The sequence below is a fragment of the Arvicola amphibius genome, chromosome 11, assembly GCF_903992535.2.
Source record: "Arvicola amphibius chromosome 11, mArvAmp1.2, whole genome shotgun sequence".
Taxonomy (NCBI): domain Eukaryota; kingdom Metazoa; phylum Chordata; class Mammalia; order Rodentia; family Cricetidae; genus Arvicola; species Arvicola amphibius.
In genome coordinates, this window is record NC_052057.2 from 9,091,757 (window position 1) to 9,104,374 (window position 12,618).

Sequence of the window (12,618 nt, forward strand, 5' to 3'; positions counted from 1 at the left end):
GGGAATGAGAGAATTGTTAAAGGTCAGTGCATAGAAACTGAGAAGTTGGTATTCAAGTGTGAAGGTAGGGATAGGAGATGCAGCTATATTACAGATATAGTAAAATCTGCCATTATGCCAAGGATGTTAAGGCAAATTAACTTCTTGCTGCTTCCTGGAACTGCTGAAATTTCCTTTGGAGGGGAGAATGGCTATCTAAATGGCAATGCAAATCCTGTACCTGAAACTGAACAGTTGAACTTGCTCAGAGTCTTATCCCTAAAGCAGTGGCTCTCAACCTTCTTAATGCTGTGACCCTTTACCACAGCTCCTCATGGTCTGGTGACCCCAGCCACACAATTCTCCCACTGCCGCTTCACAACTGTAATTTTGCTGCCGATATGAGTTGTAATGTAAAGATCTGATATGTAGGATATCTGTTATGTGCCCCTAAAGTCATTAGAAAGGTAGAACGATGCAGATACCAAGACATTACCCTTCAGAGGGGATGATCACATGTTCACTAGATCTCACAGTCAAACTGCAAAATTATCCTAGAAGTAGTATAAATTGACTGCTTATAAATATTCATGCTGTACTTCAGGGGAAAGTTAAATGCTTAAAATATATATAGCAATTGCATACTGCCGTTTTTCCTACTTCTTGAGTATGATTAATGTTTATCCCTACACCACAGGGCCAAGTTCATGGCTCTTTAACCAAACAATTATCAGTCTTGCCAACTCAGTTAAGGGACTTCTCAAAATTACCTGACTACTAACTGCTCACTCTTCCGTGTTTTCTGATAAAATTCCAACTCCTGTTAGGAATGTGTCAGGTTTGTTCAGAACTGTATCCTCAGTACTTGTACCTGGCTCCAATAAATCAATTTTTAGGAGAATAAAAATGTGAATGAATCTGTAACGATATGATTAAATCCCCCAAATCACAAAACCCAGCTTTTTCGGTAGAAAAAGTTTATATTTCTCCATATTTTGAAAGCCAAAGAATTTATTAACTAAAATTGTATAAAGAATATAACATATCTTAATATATATGGGTAAAAAAATTGATGAAAGTTTTCCCTCTTAACTTTCAAATTTAGCCTTTAGTTAAGTTTGTAGTCCTTTCTTGGAGAAGTAGAAAAAGGTATCTCAGAAACAAACATATTTACAGTAAATACGACCTCTAATGGGCATGCTGTAGTTTATCAGGAGTAGCTGCAGATGGCAGGTAAACTTGAGCTCCCTACCTGCAGAGAGGTTTGTAACCGATACATCCCCCATGGGGTTTCAGAAGCCCTGGAGTGCACATCGCCTCCATGGAAAATTGGAAGTGTAAGCCAGACACATTATTCACATCCCAGAGTTGTGCTTCTGTCTGAACCCCTGCACAGGGCCCCTCCCAGAACAAACACTGATGCTTTCCCGCTAGCAAACCAGTTTGCCTGTTTCTGAGCTGCCTGCTGGCTGGAGCAGCTTGCTGAAAGCATTGGAAGTCTGAGAGTTTAACTCAGGAAGAATGCTCGCTCAACATTTCATTTAAGTGTTTGATCACATACTCAGAATTTCAAAAATAGAATGAAGACCAAACAAATTTTTTTCTGGGGACAATTGATAGGATTGTTTTACACAGAGAAGTTATAATTCATATGCCATACATGTGTTCATGTAAGATGTATAGTGCAGTGGATTTTAACACTCTTGCTAATATGTGTAGTTATTGGTCCAATTAATTTTGAACATGTTATCAGTTCAAAGTGAAACTGCTTATTTCTTCATTGCTATGGTCATACTCTTAGTAACCATATTCATTCCCCACAATCTTCTACTTCCTACCTCTTATAGATTAGCCAGCTTTGCCACGATATATAACTAGGGATCTGTTTACCTTATTTGTGTGATGTTTAAAGCATTGATTGCTGTTGTGATTTAGTATTTCATTTATTTTTATGGATAAGTAGCAGCAGTCTGTAATACGACTGTAGAAAATTTTATTTATCCATCCAACATTTGATGGGGTATCTGTGTCATCTTCACATTTAGGGCTGTTAGGAATAATATTATGAAATTTTATATTTGAGGTTTTTAAAAAATGTTTGTTTTGCTTTACTTTTGTGTATATGTATCGGGGATGAGATATCTCTAGGTAACTAAGGGTGGCCTTGAGCTTACAATTCTCCTCAGTCTCCTGTTTACCAGAATCCATTTCCTCTTCCCAGAAGGATCCATGTATGTTCGTCTTAGGGTTCTCCTTCTTTCCTAGCTTCTCTGGGATCATGGACTATAAGTTAGCTATTCATTGCTTTATGTCTAGTATTCACTTATGAGTGAGTACATCTTGTATTTATTTTTCTGGGTCTCGGTTATTTCACTCAGGATTATCTTTTCTTGTTCCATCCATTTGCCTGAAAATTTCATGATGTCACTGTTTTTTATAGCTGAGTAATACTTCATTGTGTAAATGTACCACATTTTCTTTATCCATTCTCCAGCTGAGGTGGATCTAGGCTGTTTCCAGATTCTGGCTATTATAAATAATGTAGCTATGGATATAGCTGTGCAAATGTCCGTCTGAAATATATCTCTGTTCATCTAGAAAGCTTAACTAACATGACTACAGTTTGACTATTACAGATGACTATCTACTAATCTGTATTTTAAAGTACACATTACATTTTAAGATGAGCTATATAAACATAATACCTTAAATAATTCCTTAAACAAGAGCATATATATATATATATATATATATATATATATATATATATCACAAAATTAACCTTGAATCATATCAATAAACCTAAGTCCATGCCACTTTAAAGTATTAATTTCTATATCACATCTCTCATTAAATGATAATTTTTATAAACAATCATTTTGGGAATTTAGGCCTACTTTTCTCCGTACTGCTTCCTGCTGTTTGTTGGACAAAGTATTTTTAGGGTTCATGGAGACCTTTTGGAGGGTCTTGTTCCATCAAATCATATTGGCCTGGAAGGAATCCACAGGTTCTCATCTTGAGTGGAAACAAAGTAGAACCTCTTTTTCAAAGCAACATATCCTTTGACACAAATTTTGAAGTTGAACCTTTATGTTGGTTTAACTTAGCAGCCTCCAGAATCAAATGTGTCTCTGTAGTCAAAAAAATTAAAGAAAATACAATAATATACATAATTCAGATTCTCTTTGTATATTCCATCTTTAAATTGCTTATTTTGTTTGCTCCTTTAATTTATGCCTTTCTGTACTCTTTCTTTCTCATAAGTCCATATCCATAAGTCTAACACTGCAACCCATTCAGAGTTCTTTTTGGTCTGAATCTGCTGTATTGTGTATTTGTAATCATTTTCTGACCAGGAGTACTTTTAAAATAGTAAGCAGTTTGGTTGCAGTGGACTTGGACACGGGCTCCACCTTTCTTGGCCTTTTTGCTGTAAATGCTGAATCAGGAAGATTTCTCTTAAAGGAGCTGTGCCTCTGCTAGCTACCAGCAAACAGATGCTATCTGGAAAAACATGTGGCTACCAAAAAGCTGTGCTTTGGTCCCATTTTAGTGGGTCTAGAATCTCTCTCTCTCTCTCTCTCTCTCTCTCTCTCTCTCTCTCTCTCTCTCTCTCTCTCTCTCTCTCTCTCTCTCTCTCTCTCTCTCTCTCCCTCTTTCTTTAAGCTCTTTTATGTCTTATGTGGATTCATGCCCCAGATTGTGAATGCCATTTTTGTAAATAGGGATTGCATGTTCGTTGAAACGCTAATAATCAGATAGAAACTATATTAATTACAACACTGCTTGGCCAAGGACTAAGGCATATTGTTAGATAGTTCTTATATCTTAAATTAACCCATTTATATTAATCTGTGTATCACCATGGATCTGTGGCTTACCCGTAGGTTCCAGTGTTCATCTCCTTTGGCAGATACATGGCATCTCCTTTACTCTGCCTACTCTTTTTCCATATCTCTGTTTAGATTTCCTTCCTGGCTTTACTCTGCTAAGTCATTGGTTAAAACAACTTTATCAACTAATAAAAGCCACGCATACACAGAAGGACATCGCACATCATAAGGGTTCATCTATCTTGTTCATTTCCTCAAAGAATGTTTGTTGTTTCACTAATTCTTTGTATTGCTGTCTTTGCTTCTATCTTACTGATTTCAACCCTCAATTTGATTATTTCCTATCATCTAAACCTCCTTGTTGAGTATACTTCTTTTTCTTCTAGAACTTTCAGGTATGCTGTTAAGTTGATAGTACAAGATTTCTCCATTTTCTTTATGTAAGCACTATTCCTATGACCTTTCCTCTTAGCAATACTTTCATAGTGTACCATAGGTGTGGGTATGCTGTGTATTAATTTTCATTTAGTTCAGGGTAGGTTTTCTTTTCCTTCTTTCTTTTTTCCTTGACCCGGGGTGATTCACTTGGGCATCGTTCAGTTTCTATGAGTTTGTAGGCTTTCTGCAATTGGTGGTGTTGTTAATTCTCACTTTAATACATGGTGATCAGATAAGATACAGGGGGCTATTCCATTTTTTATCTCTTAAAGTTATGCACTATATATAAAAGATATGTACCCCTCCAACAAACTGAATCTGAGTTAAAGTCCTGTGTCATCCAGCTTATTAAAATGTGGATCAAAAGTTTGTGTCCTCTTGCCTCAAAATCTGGATGCAAGTTGTGTGCCTTCCTACCTCAAAGGTCCAGATTACAAGTGAATCTACCCACTTCAAACAAAGCTGAAAATCTTTTACAAGTGTGCCCTCTATTTCTGGATTGTAGTTTGCCGCACACCACGCCCCCAATCTGCGCTCTATGCGCTAGAACCCAATTCACGAGGTTCGGGCAAGGGGCTGGAGGTTGAGAATACACACAGAGAGACAGACCAACACATAGACCTTCTAACACTGGTACCAAAAGCCCCTCTTTAATAGCACCATGGAGGCTTAAATACCCTGCAGTCAATGGCCAACAGGTGAAAATCCCATCTTCTGATCCTCTAGGCAAAGCACAGCTTCTAGTAACTTCAATTAGAAGGCTCTGCACAGGGAAGAGCAGCTGAAGGCCAGGACTCATTAGTCCCAACAGTTAAATTTCAGATAAAATCCAAGCTGATAACCAAGAGTTGCCATCACAGAAAGTAAAACATTATATAATTCTAGTAATGTGTGATAAGCAAAATAGCCAAACATACACAATAATGTTTGCTAATGAGTATAAGGAGAAGGAAATCGGAGATGGAGTTCAATGGAGTCCATAGATGACAGAGTCTTGACACTGGAAAAATGGCACAGCCACTAAGAATATTGACTACTCTTCCAGAGGACCAATGTTTGATTCTCAGTGCCTACATGACAGCTTATAACTGACTGCAACTTCAGCTGCACACCTCTCTGGCCCCTGATGGCAACAGGCACTCAAGTTGTTGCACAGATATATATGCAGATAAAACACCCAAATACACAAAAGTATAATTAAAACCATTTTAAAAGCTGAGAAAGTCCTATGGTTTTGATGTTCACAAAAGTGCCTGGAGTAACAGTAGAGCATTGTGTACTGAGGGTTGTTTCTATGAGTACATAAACATATTTTGGAAGACTTTGAAACATATTTTATAAAATAGTGAATGAAAGTTTCACATTTTGATTTATTACATATTTAACAATATACACTTCTCCTTATTCAAAATTTTGGATAATAAAATGCTATTTGGAGAATTTTCAGTGACCAACCAAATACCTAAGCATTTATTTGGTGACACGGTGCTGGATATTTCAAGATTCTTTATAAAATGCAGATACTAACTACATTGTATCCTGATTTTTTTTTAACAAGGTTCGACAAACTTTACAGTTGTTTTGGTGGAATTACTTTATGCTCATTGCTTTTTGTAGAATAAAATTTTTCATTGGTGATTCAAGAGTGATACTATATTTAAAACCCAAATGTGACAGATTTCTTGATCACTGTTTGCTAGTGAATTTATTCTGCTATGTCTGAAAATCTGTTATTCAAATAATTGAATATGAAATTGTTCTTCATGTAGTTCAAATATGAGTAATTACTGAAAGCAGCTAACTCAGCTGAGTGCATTCATTATACATGTAATATTAGCTGAAAACAACAGTAAGTACTTGCTAAGATAATTATTATAGTGCATAATTATATGGCATCAAAACTGCAAATAGGTAGCAAGATTGCAGGTGTGAATTTCCTGTGTTGCTTTCTTTGGTTATCCTGGCTCACTTTAAAAAATGCTCCTTAAGAAATTCTTGATGCAATAAAAATTGAAAAGTACAATCATTTAGACACAAGTCTGCCTTTTGCTTTCCTGAGACAGGATGCTTACAGTTTTTTGGTAATACATTATATCTGGAGCAATAACATTCACATGTCATCTTGTCTTTTGAAAAGTATTTTAATTGAATGAGATGTGTTTCATTTCATATGTACTGTTACTTTATGATAAAATATAGATTAAGTTTATTTGGCATCATTTGTATGTTGTGCAGTGGATTACCAGACTCTATCCTTTTGATTATTTCCTTAGGATACAGGAAAAATAATAATGCCTAAATCAACAGTTAATAAAACCTGATAGAAACCAGTCAGTCCTTTATGGAAAAGAAACATCTAAAGGTATATGTTGCTGGAACTTCAGGCTCATATTTTTATACTTTCAGAATTTGATTTCTGTCAGGTTTGCAGTTAGTACAATAAGTTTTTCCATATTGGAATGCTGCATGCTTATGCAGTTACCACAGGGTTTTAGGGATATAGTTAGTAGACAGCTTCGATATGCAGTCTTTTTCTGTTTTTCATTTGCTGAATTTTCATTGTGCATGTGCGTGTGCGTGTGCGTGTGCGTGTGTGTGTGTGTGTGTTGCTTGCACACAGGTGTGTGGGATGCTGATGCCCAGTCTCATATGCAGAGGATAGAGAAGGACGCTGGTGACTCTGCTCTATCATTGTTTGGAGTCATTCTCAGGATATCTCACTGAACCCAGAATGGAGTCAGAGGGCAGGAACCCCCACCACTCTTCCTGCCGCTCTGTTCCTGTAGTGAAAGGTTCAGAGCCATGGCAGCGCGGACACCCGCCTTTTTCCAGGGGTGCTGGGGACTCGAATTTAAGGTTGTTATGCTTACGTAACAAGCAGTCTTTCCCCAATGAGCTCTCCTTTCATCCCCCCAAAATGCTGTGGGTCCCTGCATTGCAACTTGTTTGAGTCTACACATTTGGCTTTCTCTGCATCTGTTCATGAATATGGAGGAACTTTGATACAAATTCTGATTTTTTGTTTCTAGTTGCCTGCTGCTTAGAAAGTTTGGCCTTTTTTTTCTACCTTTTACTTGACGTTTTCTTTTGGTAAAAAGAGTATAAGAGTAGATGGAACTTTTGACCAATCACTTACTGAACTCCTCCCTAAATTCCTAAATAGAATTCAGTTAAGATAAAGCCCACATTTAGGGGAAAATTTTTAATACATTAATTTGTAAAAGCAAATTATTCAGAAAACAAACTAGTTTACTCTAAGAACAGAGATATATTTTACTAATGAAAAATTGGAGATAACACTTATATTTTCCATATTTACTTAGCTGTTTAAGATGTATAAAAGCTTGTATTTATAAATAAGTAATTTTAATTTTTAAAATATTTTAAGATACCTTTTTAAATTGTTTTCAAGATATTGCTATTAATCGATAGGCACACAGACTATTAAAATTGTAGCATGTATTGATAGGTAATTTAGTATGCAACTTGTTCTTCTGAAAATTATATAGTTAATAGTAATTCCAAATAGTCAATATGTATTAACTATTGAAATGAATTCATAGAACCCTTTGGGTCTATTTTTGTAAGACATTTTTCTCTCTGTGTGTATTGCTTTGTCCCTTTATCTCTATGTACAGCAGAACTCTTCTGCCAAGTTTAGAATGATCAATTTACAGTGAAGCCTGGGTTTACAATAAATAATTTCGAAAATTTCGCAAGTGGGAAACCAGAGAAAGCTAACACTATAGAGGGAGAGTTCGTGTGGATGTGGTGATGTGTGACAATCCGCACACTGGGGCACCAGAGTCACAAGTTCAAGACCAGTTTCACATTGATTATTAGGGTCACTTTCATCACTAAATCAAGCCGTACCGAAAATATAATGAACGGAGGAGAGGAATTCCCATTTCTGTTCTCAAAAAACATGCGAATAAGATGGTGTGAGCAATGTGTTAACTTTTTTGGACCTGAACTTAAAGAAGTATGGCTGTGTCAGTGCGATCACTGGTATTTATTACTGAACACTGGGAGATTTAGTTGACAGCGGGAGGTACACTCCTGTAGCACCGAGGCTGCCATCAAGCATTCTGTGTTTTAAAACTAAAACTTTTCCTCTTAGATTTTAACTTTTACAAGATGCCTGCCATCCACTCCAAAATGCTACAAATTATCAGCTCTCTTCACTTTGATTAATGCTGGATTGTAAGAGTGATGAATTCTTGCGTGTAATTTGAAAGATAATATCACTCTAAGGGAAGAAAAACTGAGGTGAGAATTTAGAACAGTTACAAGATGAAATCTGACCATCACACTGTGGGGTGAAAGACGCGAGGGAACATAGAAATGCTGGCAGTAGATCAGATTCTGTGGCTCCAGTGAAATCTACAGTTTACTATGTTCTTTCAAGGCTGTGTTTATTTGAATTTAAACATTCTTAACACGGAGTGTATTTGCACAGGAAAATTTGTGCAGTCATAGTCTCCATATGTTGTCCATACCTGTTAGCACTGCTGTACGTAAATTCTCATGTTTAGAAGAAATAAAATTATCTTTGAGTTGTTTCTCAGTTTGAAAGCAATTCCTTAATATATGGTATTATGGTAAATAGACATGCTAATCCATTATAAGCACAATCATCTTTATATTATTATTCATTGACAATTTAGTGTCTAAGATGATTGCTGTTGTATCACTGAATGAAAGATGATGTGACTTGCATCACAAGTTTAAATGTGTACCTCTAAATAGATGCGAAATATTTCAGGGATGTGTTCCCATATGTTAGCTGTAGTTATCCCAGGAAGAATTTGAGTATTTTAAGACTTTAATATGATGGGATCTTAATTTATATTTGCATGGTTAGTCAAATACAAAAAGCAAAATATTGATTAATATAAACTAAAAAAAAATGCTTTTTAATGTTTTTCTGAGGTTAGGTGACTGTCACTGAGAGGGAAATTCACAGAGATCTGCGCCAAGATGTCACCTTTGCCTCTCAGCATCCTTACCACCTTCTCAAACTAGACTACTTTTTAAATTTATTTATCTAATTTATTTTATATTCTATTCTGTTTCTCCTCCCTTCTTTCCTCCCATTCCCTCTCTCCTTCCCTATGTTCCATCCCTATCCCCCAATCTGCTCCTCTGTTTCTGATCAGAAGGAAGTAGGCCTCTCAGTGAAGATAAACAAAAAATATGATATCAATTTGTGTTAAGAATAAGCCCCTCCCCTTGTATTAAGGCTGGCCAAGGCAATTCAGTATGAGGAATAGGGTCCCAAGAGGCACTCAAGGCCTTAGAACAGCCTCTGTTTCCCTTTTTTGGAATCCTACATATAGACCAAGTTACATAACTGTCACCTATATGTTGAGGGCCCAGGTTAGTTCCATGCAGGCTCCTTGGTTGTTGGTACAAACTCATTTAAGTTCTTATGAGCCCAGTTAGTTGTACTGGTGGGATTTCTTGAGATGTTTTCTTGAACTTTCTTGATTGTACAATCCTTCCTCTTCTCTTCAGTAGGATATTCCTCAGACTAATACATTTCTGGTACTAAATTAAAGTCTTTGATCCATTTTCATTTTTTTTTTGTGGTTTGCTTTGTTTATTTTTACACAAATAGCTGGGTCTTTACCCCATAAACCTTACCTGTGGAGTTATAGGTAGCTGATGGCATCTGGAGGGGTCAGGTTTATTTAAGGGTGTGGCTTTTTCAGGATGATAATACTCCAATGGTTGACTCCACTAGTATATGGACAGCACAAATTAGACCAAATAGATCATTGTAAAATACAAGAAAAGGCACAAAGTAAGAGTGAATAGAGAAGTGTTTGTGAATCTTGGAGAACTTACGGAAGAAGTGAAAGGTAACTGAACAAAATCCATTATACAGACTTCTCAAAAATTAATTAAAACATTATTTTTTTTTTAGAAACGGAGTTGTCTAGGTTCATTCTTCTGGATGCTTTGTTTTAAAAGAGACATTTGCTCAACATACTGTCTTTTTCGCAAATGTATGTTTCTGCCATGTTTGTCCAAGATCAGTTGACTGTAGCTGGATCAGTTTGCTCCTGGCTCCCCGATATTTCTCTCATGTTCTATCTTTTCCCACATCAGAGTCATGTATGCATAGTAAGTGATTTTTTTTCTCTGTGAAGACTATCATTTATCACTGAATTTTTATAGGAATTTCTCAAACCTGTAGAGCTTTTCTGGTTTGAATGCATTATCACACTATTCATTCTGACAATTCATGGGAGAATATGGGAGGTCTTTCCATTTTCTAGAAAGGAGACCCTTCATCAATTTCATTCTTCAGCATCTTAAAATTTCCATTACATAGCCATTTCATGTCTTTGGCTAGGTTTATTTCTCAAAACTCTTCTCCAACTTTCACTGGTCTATTTCTCAAAGACCCTAGTAGGCATCTCTGTATGCAATCTTCCATCTACTAGCGAAGAAGACTACCATTTAAAAGTAAATTAACTTCAATATATATTTTTGTCATAAATTGATATTTAACATGCTATTTAAGGATACTATAAACGGTATTGGAATATTGGTATCAGGATTCATATTAGAATAACAATAGGGCTTGTTGGCATTATTTATCTATACTTTTAATGATTTCCTATAAAATTTACTCTACTTTTGATACTTTATAAATATTATATGAAAGTCAAACAATGTGAGTACTTTCAAAATTCACAGGCATTTTTCCTGGCAATTTTCAATCAGACTTCTGATCAGTTATTCTCTGGAATAAAAATAATGACTAAAACACAGTTGTTTCTTTAAGGCTGATCTTTATCAGTGGCTTGAATATCTTCTAAAACAAAAGCGGCACCTATTTGTGTGGGTATTCACTGGGGAAATGTGGAGCAGCTGACACAAGTCAGTGTACAGTTCAGGTAGCAAAACGTGTGTCAGGCACATAGTCATATTTTCATGGGTAGTCTATAAATTCAGTGTGAAATAACACTGTTTGGTTTGATAATCATTGATTTATCACTAGTTCAGATTGCAATGGATCTTAATAGATTGGTAGAAGGTCATATCTGAAGAGTTTCAATAAAATCTTAGCGAATTAATCTTTTTAACTGGTAAATATTTTAAAATAGGAATATTGCCATGGCAGAGGAGAGAACACTAACTTCTAAATCTTATTGTACTCTTATTTTTTGTACTTTCTGATAAGTGAGATCCATATTTTTTGTTCTGGATGCTCAGTATCTTAGTCTTTGGAGACTCTGTGTTTCACTCTTGGAAATTAGTTGAAATTTAGATCCAATTAGTTCAGATTTTACAGAGTCATGGGACAGAGCAGCCTACCTGCTGGTAGGAGACTCCTCAGAAAATAAACCTTTTCAGGTTTCCCCTGTCTAGAGTCGTGCCCTGAGGAGACATAAGAACAGTTATTTTTAACATCATTTTTCAATTCATTTTAAAATCTCTGCAGCTCTTTTTACCTCTTTTTATACTTTATTTTTTTATTTTTATTTTTTTAACCAATCACCACTTAGTGGACACAGTGAGAGCTGTGCAAGGTTCAGTAAAGCAGGCTTTTCCCTTTCCATGAGCTTCCTAAAATGATAAGACAGACACATGCCAAATGGTGATGTGAAATCCATAGAAGAAGTGGTGGTAAAGATCTCCAGGTGGTATAAAATAGACGAGTAAGGGTCAAGACACAGTAGAAAAGCAGGGGGATGGTTTTAGAAGGAGATGTAGGATCTTTGAAGGCCAAGAGGATGAAGATAAAGATACAGTAGCAGAGTATTTCCTATAGGTCGCCCCTGGAGTGAAGACATAAAATGTGGAATGACTTGGAGTTTTAGGAAAGTACACAGAGAGAATATATTTTGTTACAAAGGAAAACTCATTGCAACGCAACTAGGATCTTAATAGATGTGATATATTTAGCGTTTTCATTTTCAACACAGCATACATAATGTAACACAGCATTCTGTTTGCGTGTAGCATAGTGGAAAGGCTATGAGTCGTTAGACTTGCACACATCCCTGCTCTGCTTCCCACTGACTATGTGACCAAAGGCTAGTTATTTAAATTTTCTGAGCTTGCGTTGCTTTATCCCTAAAACAGAAAAAATAAAAAGGCTGGTTACATTTGAGATTTTCCTTGAGGACAAAATAACAAAATTTTAACAACACTTAGAATATTATGCATCCCCAATATTGCCCTCAGTAGATGGCTGCCACTGTTAGGATGGTTGATATCAGATGAAACAAGGCAAGCCTCCAAAGGAGGGAAGCAGCCAACTGTTTTTCCAAGCCATGGTGTCCACAAATGACAATAACTACCAACACAGCACAACACTGAGGGTACAGTAGTGGCTCCCATATAGTGG

At 36.2% G+C, this 12,618-nt stretch overlaps 1 protein-coding gene across 1 annotated transcript in view; it reads left to right on the forward strand.

The window, feature by feature from the left end:
• The window catches only part of Zbbx (zinc finger B-box domain containing), a 72,059-nt gene that overhangs the window by 16,705 nt on the left and 42,736 nt on the right, over positions 1–12,618 (forward strand). The window lies entirely within an intron of this gene.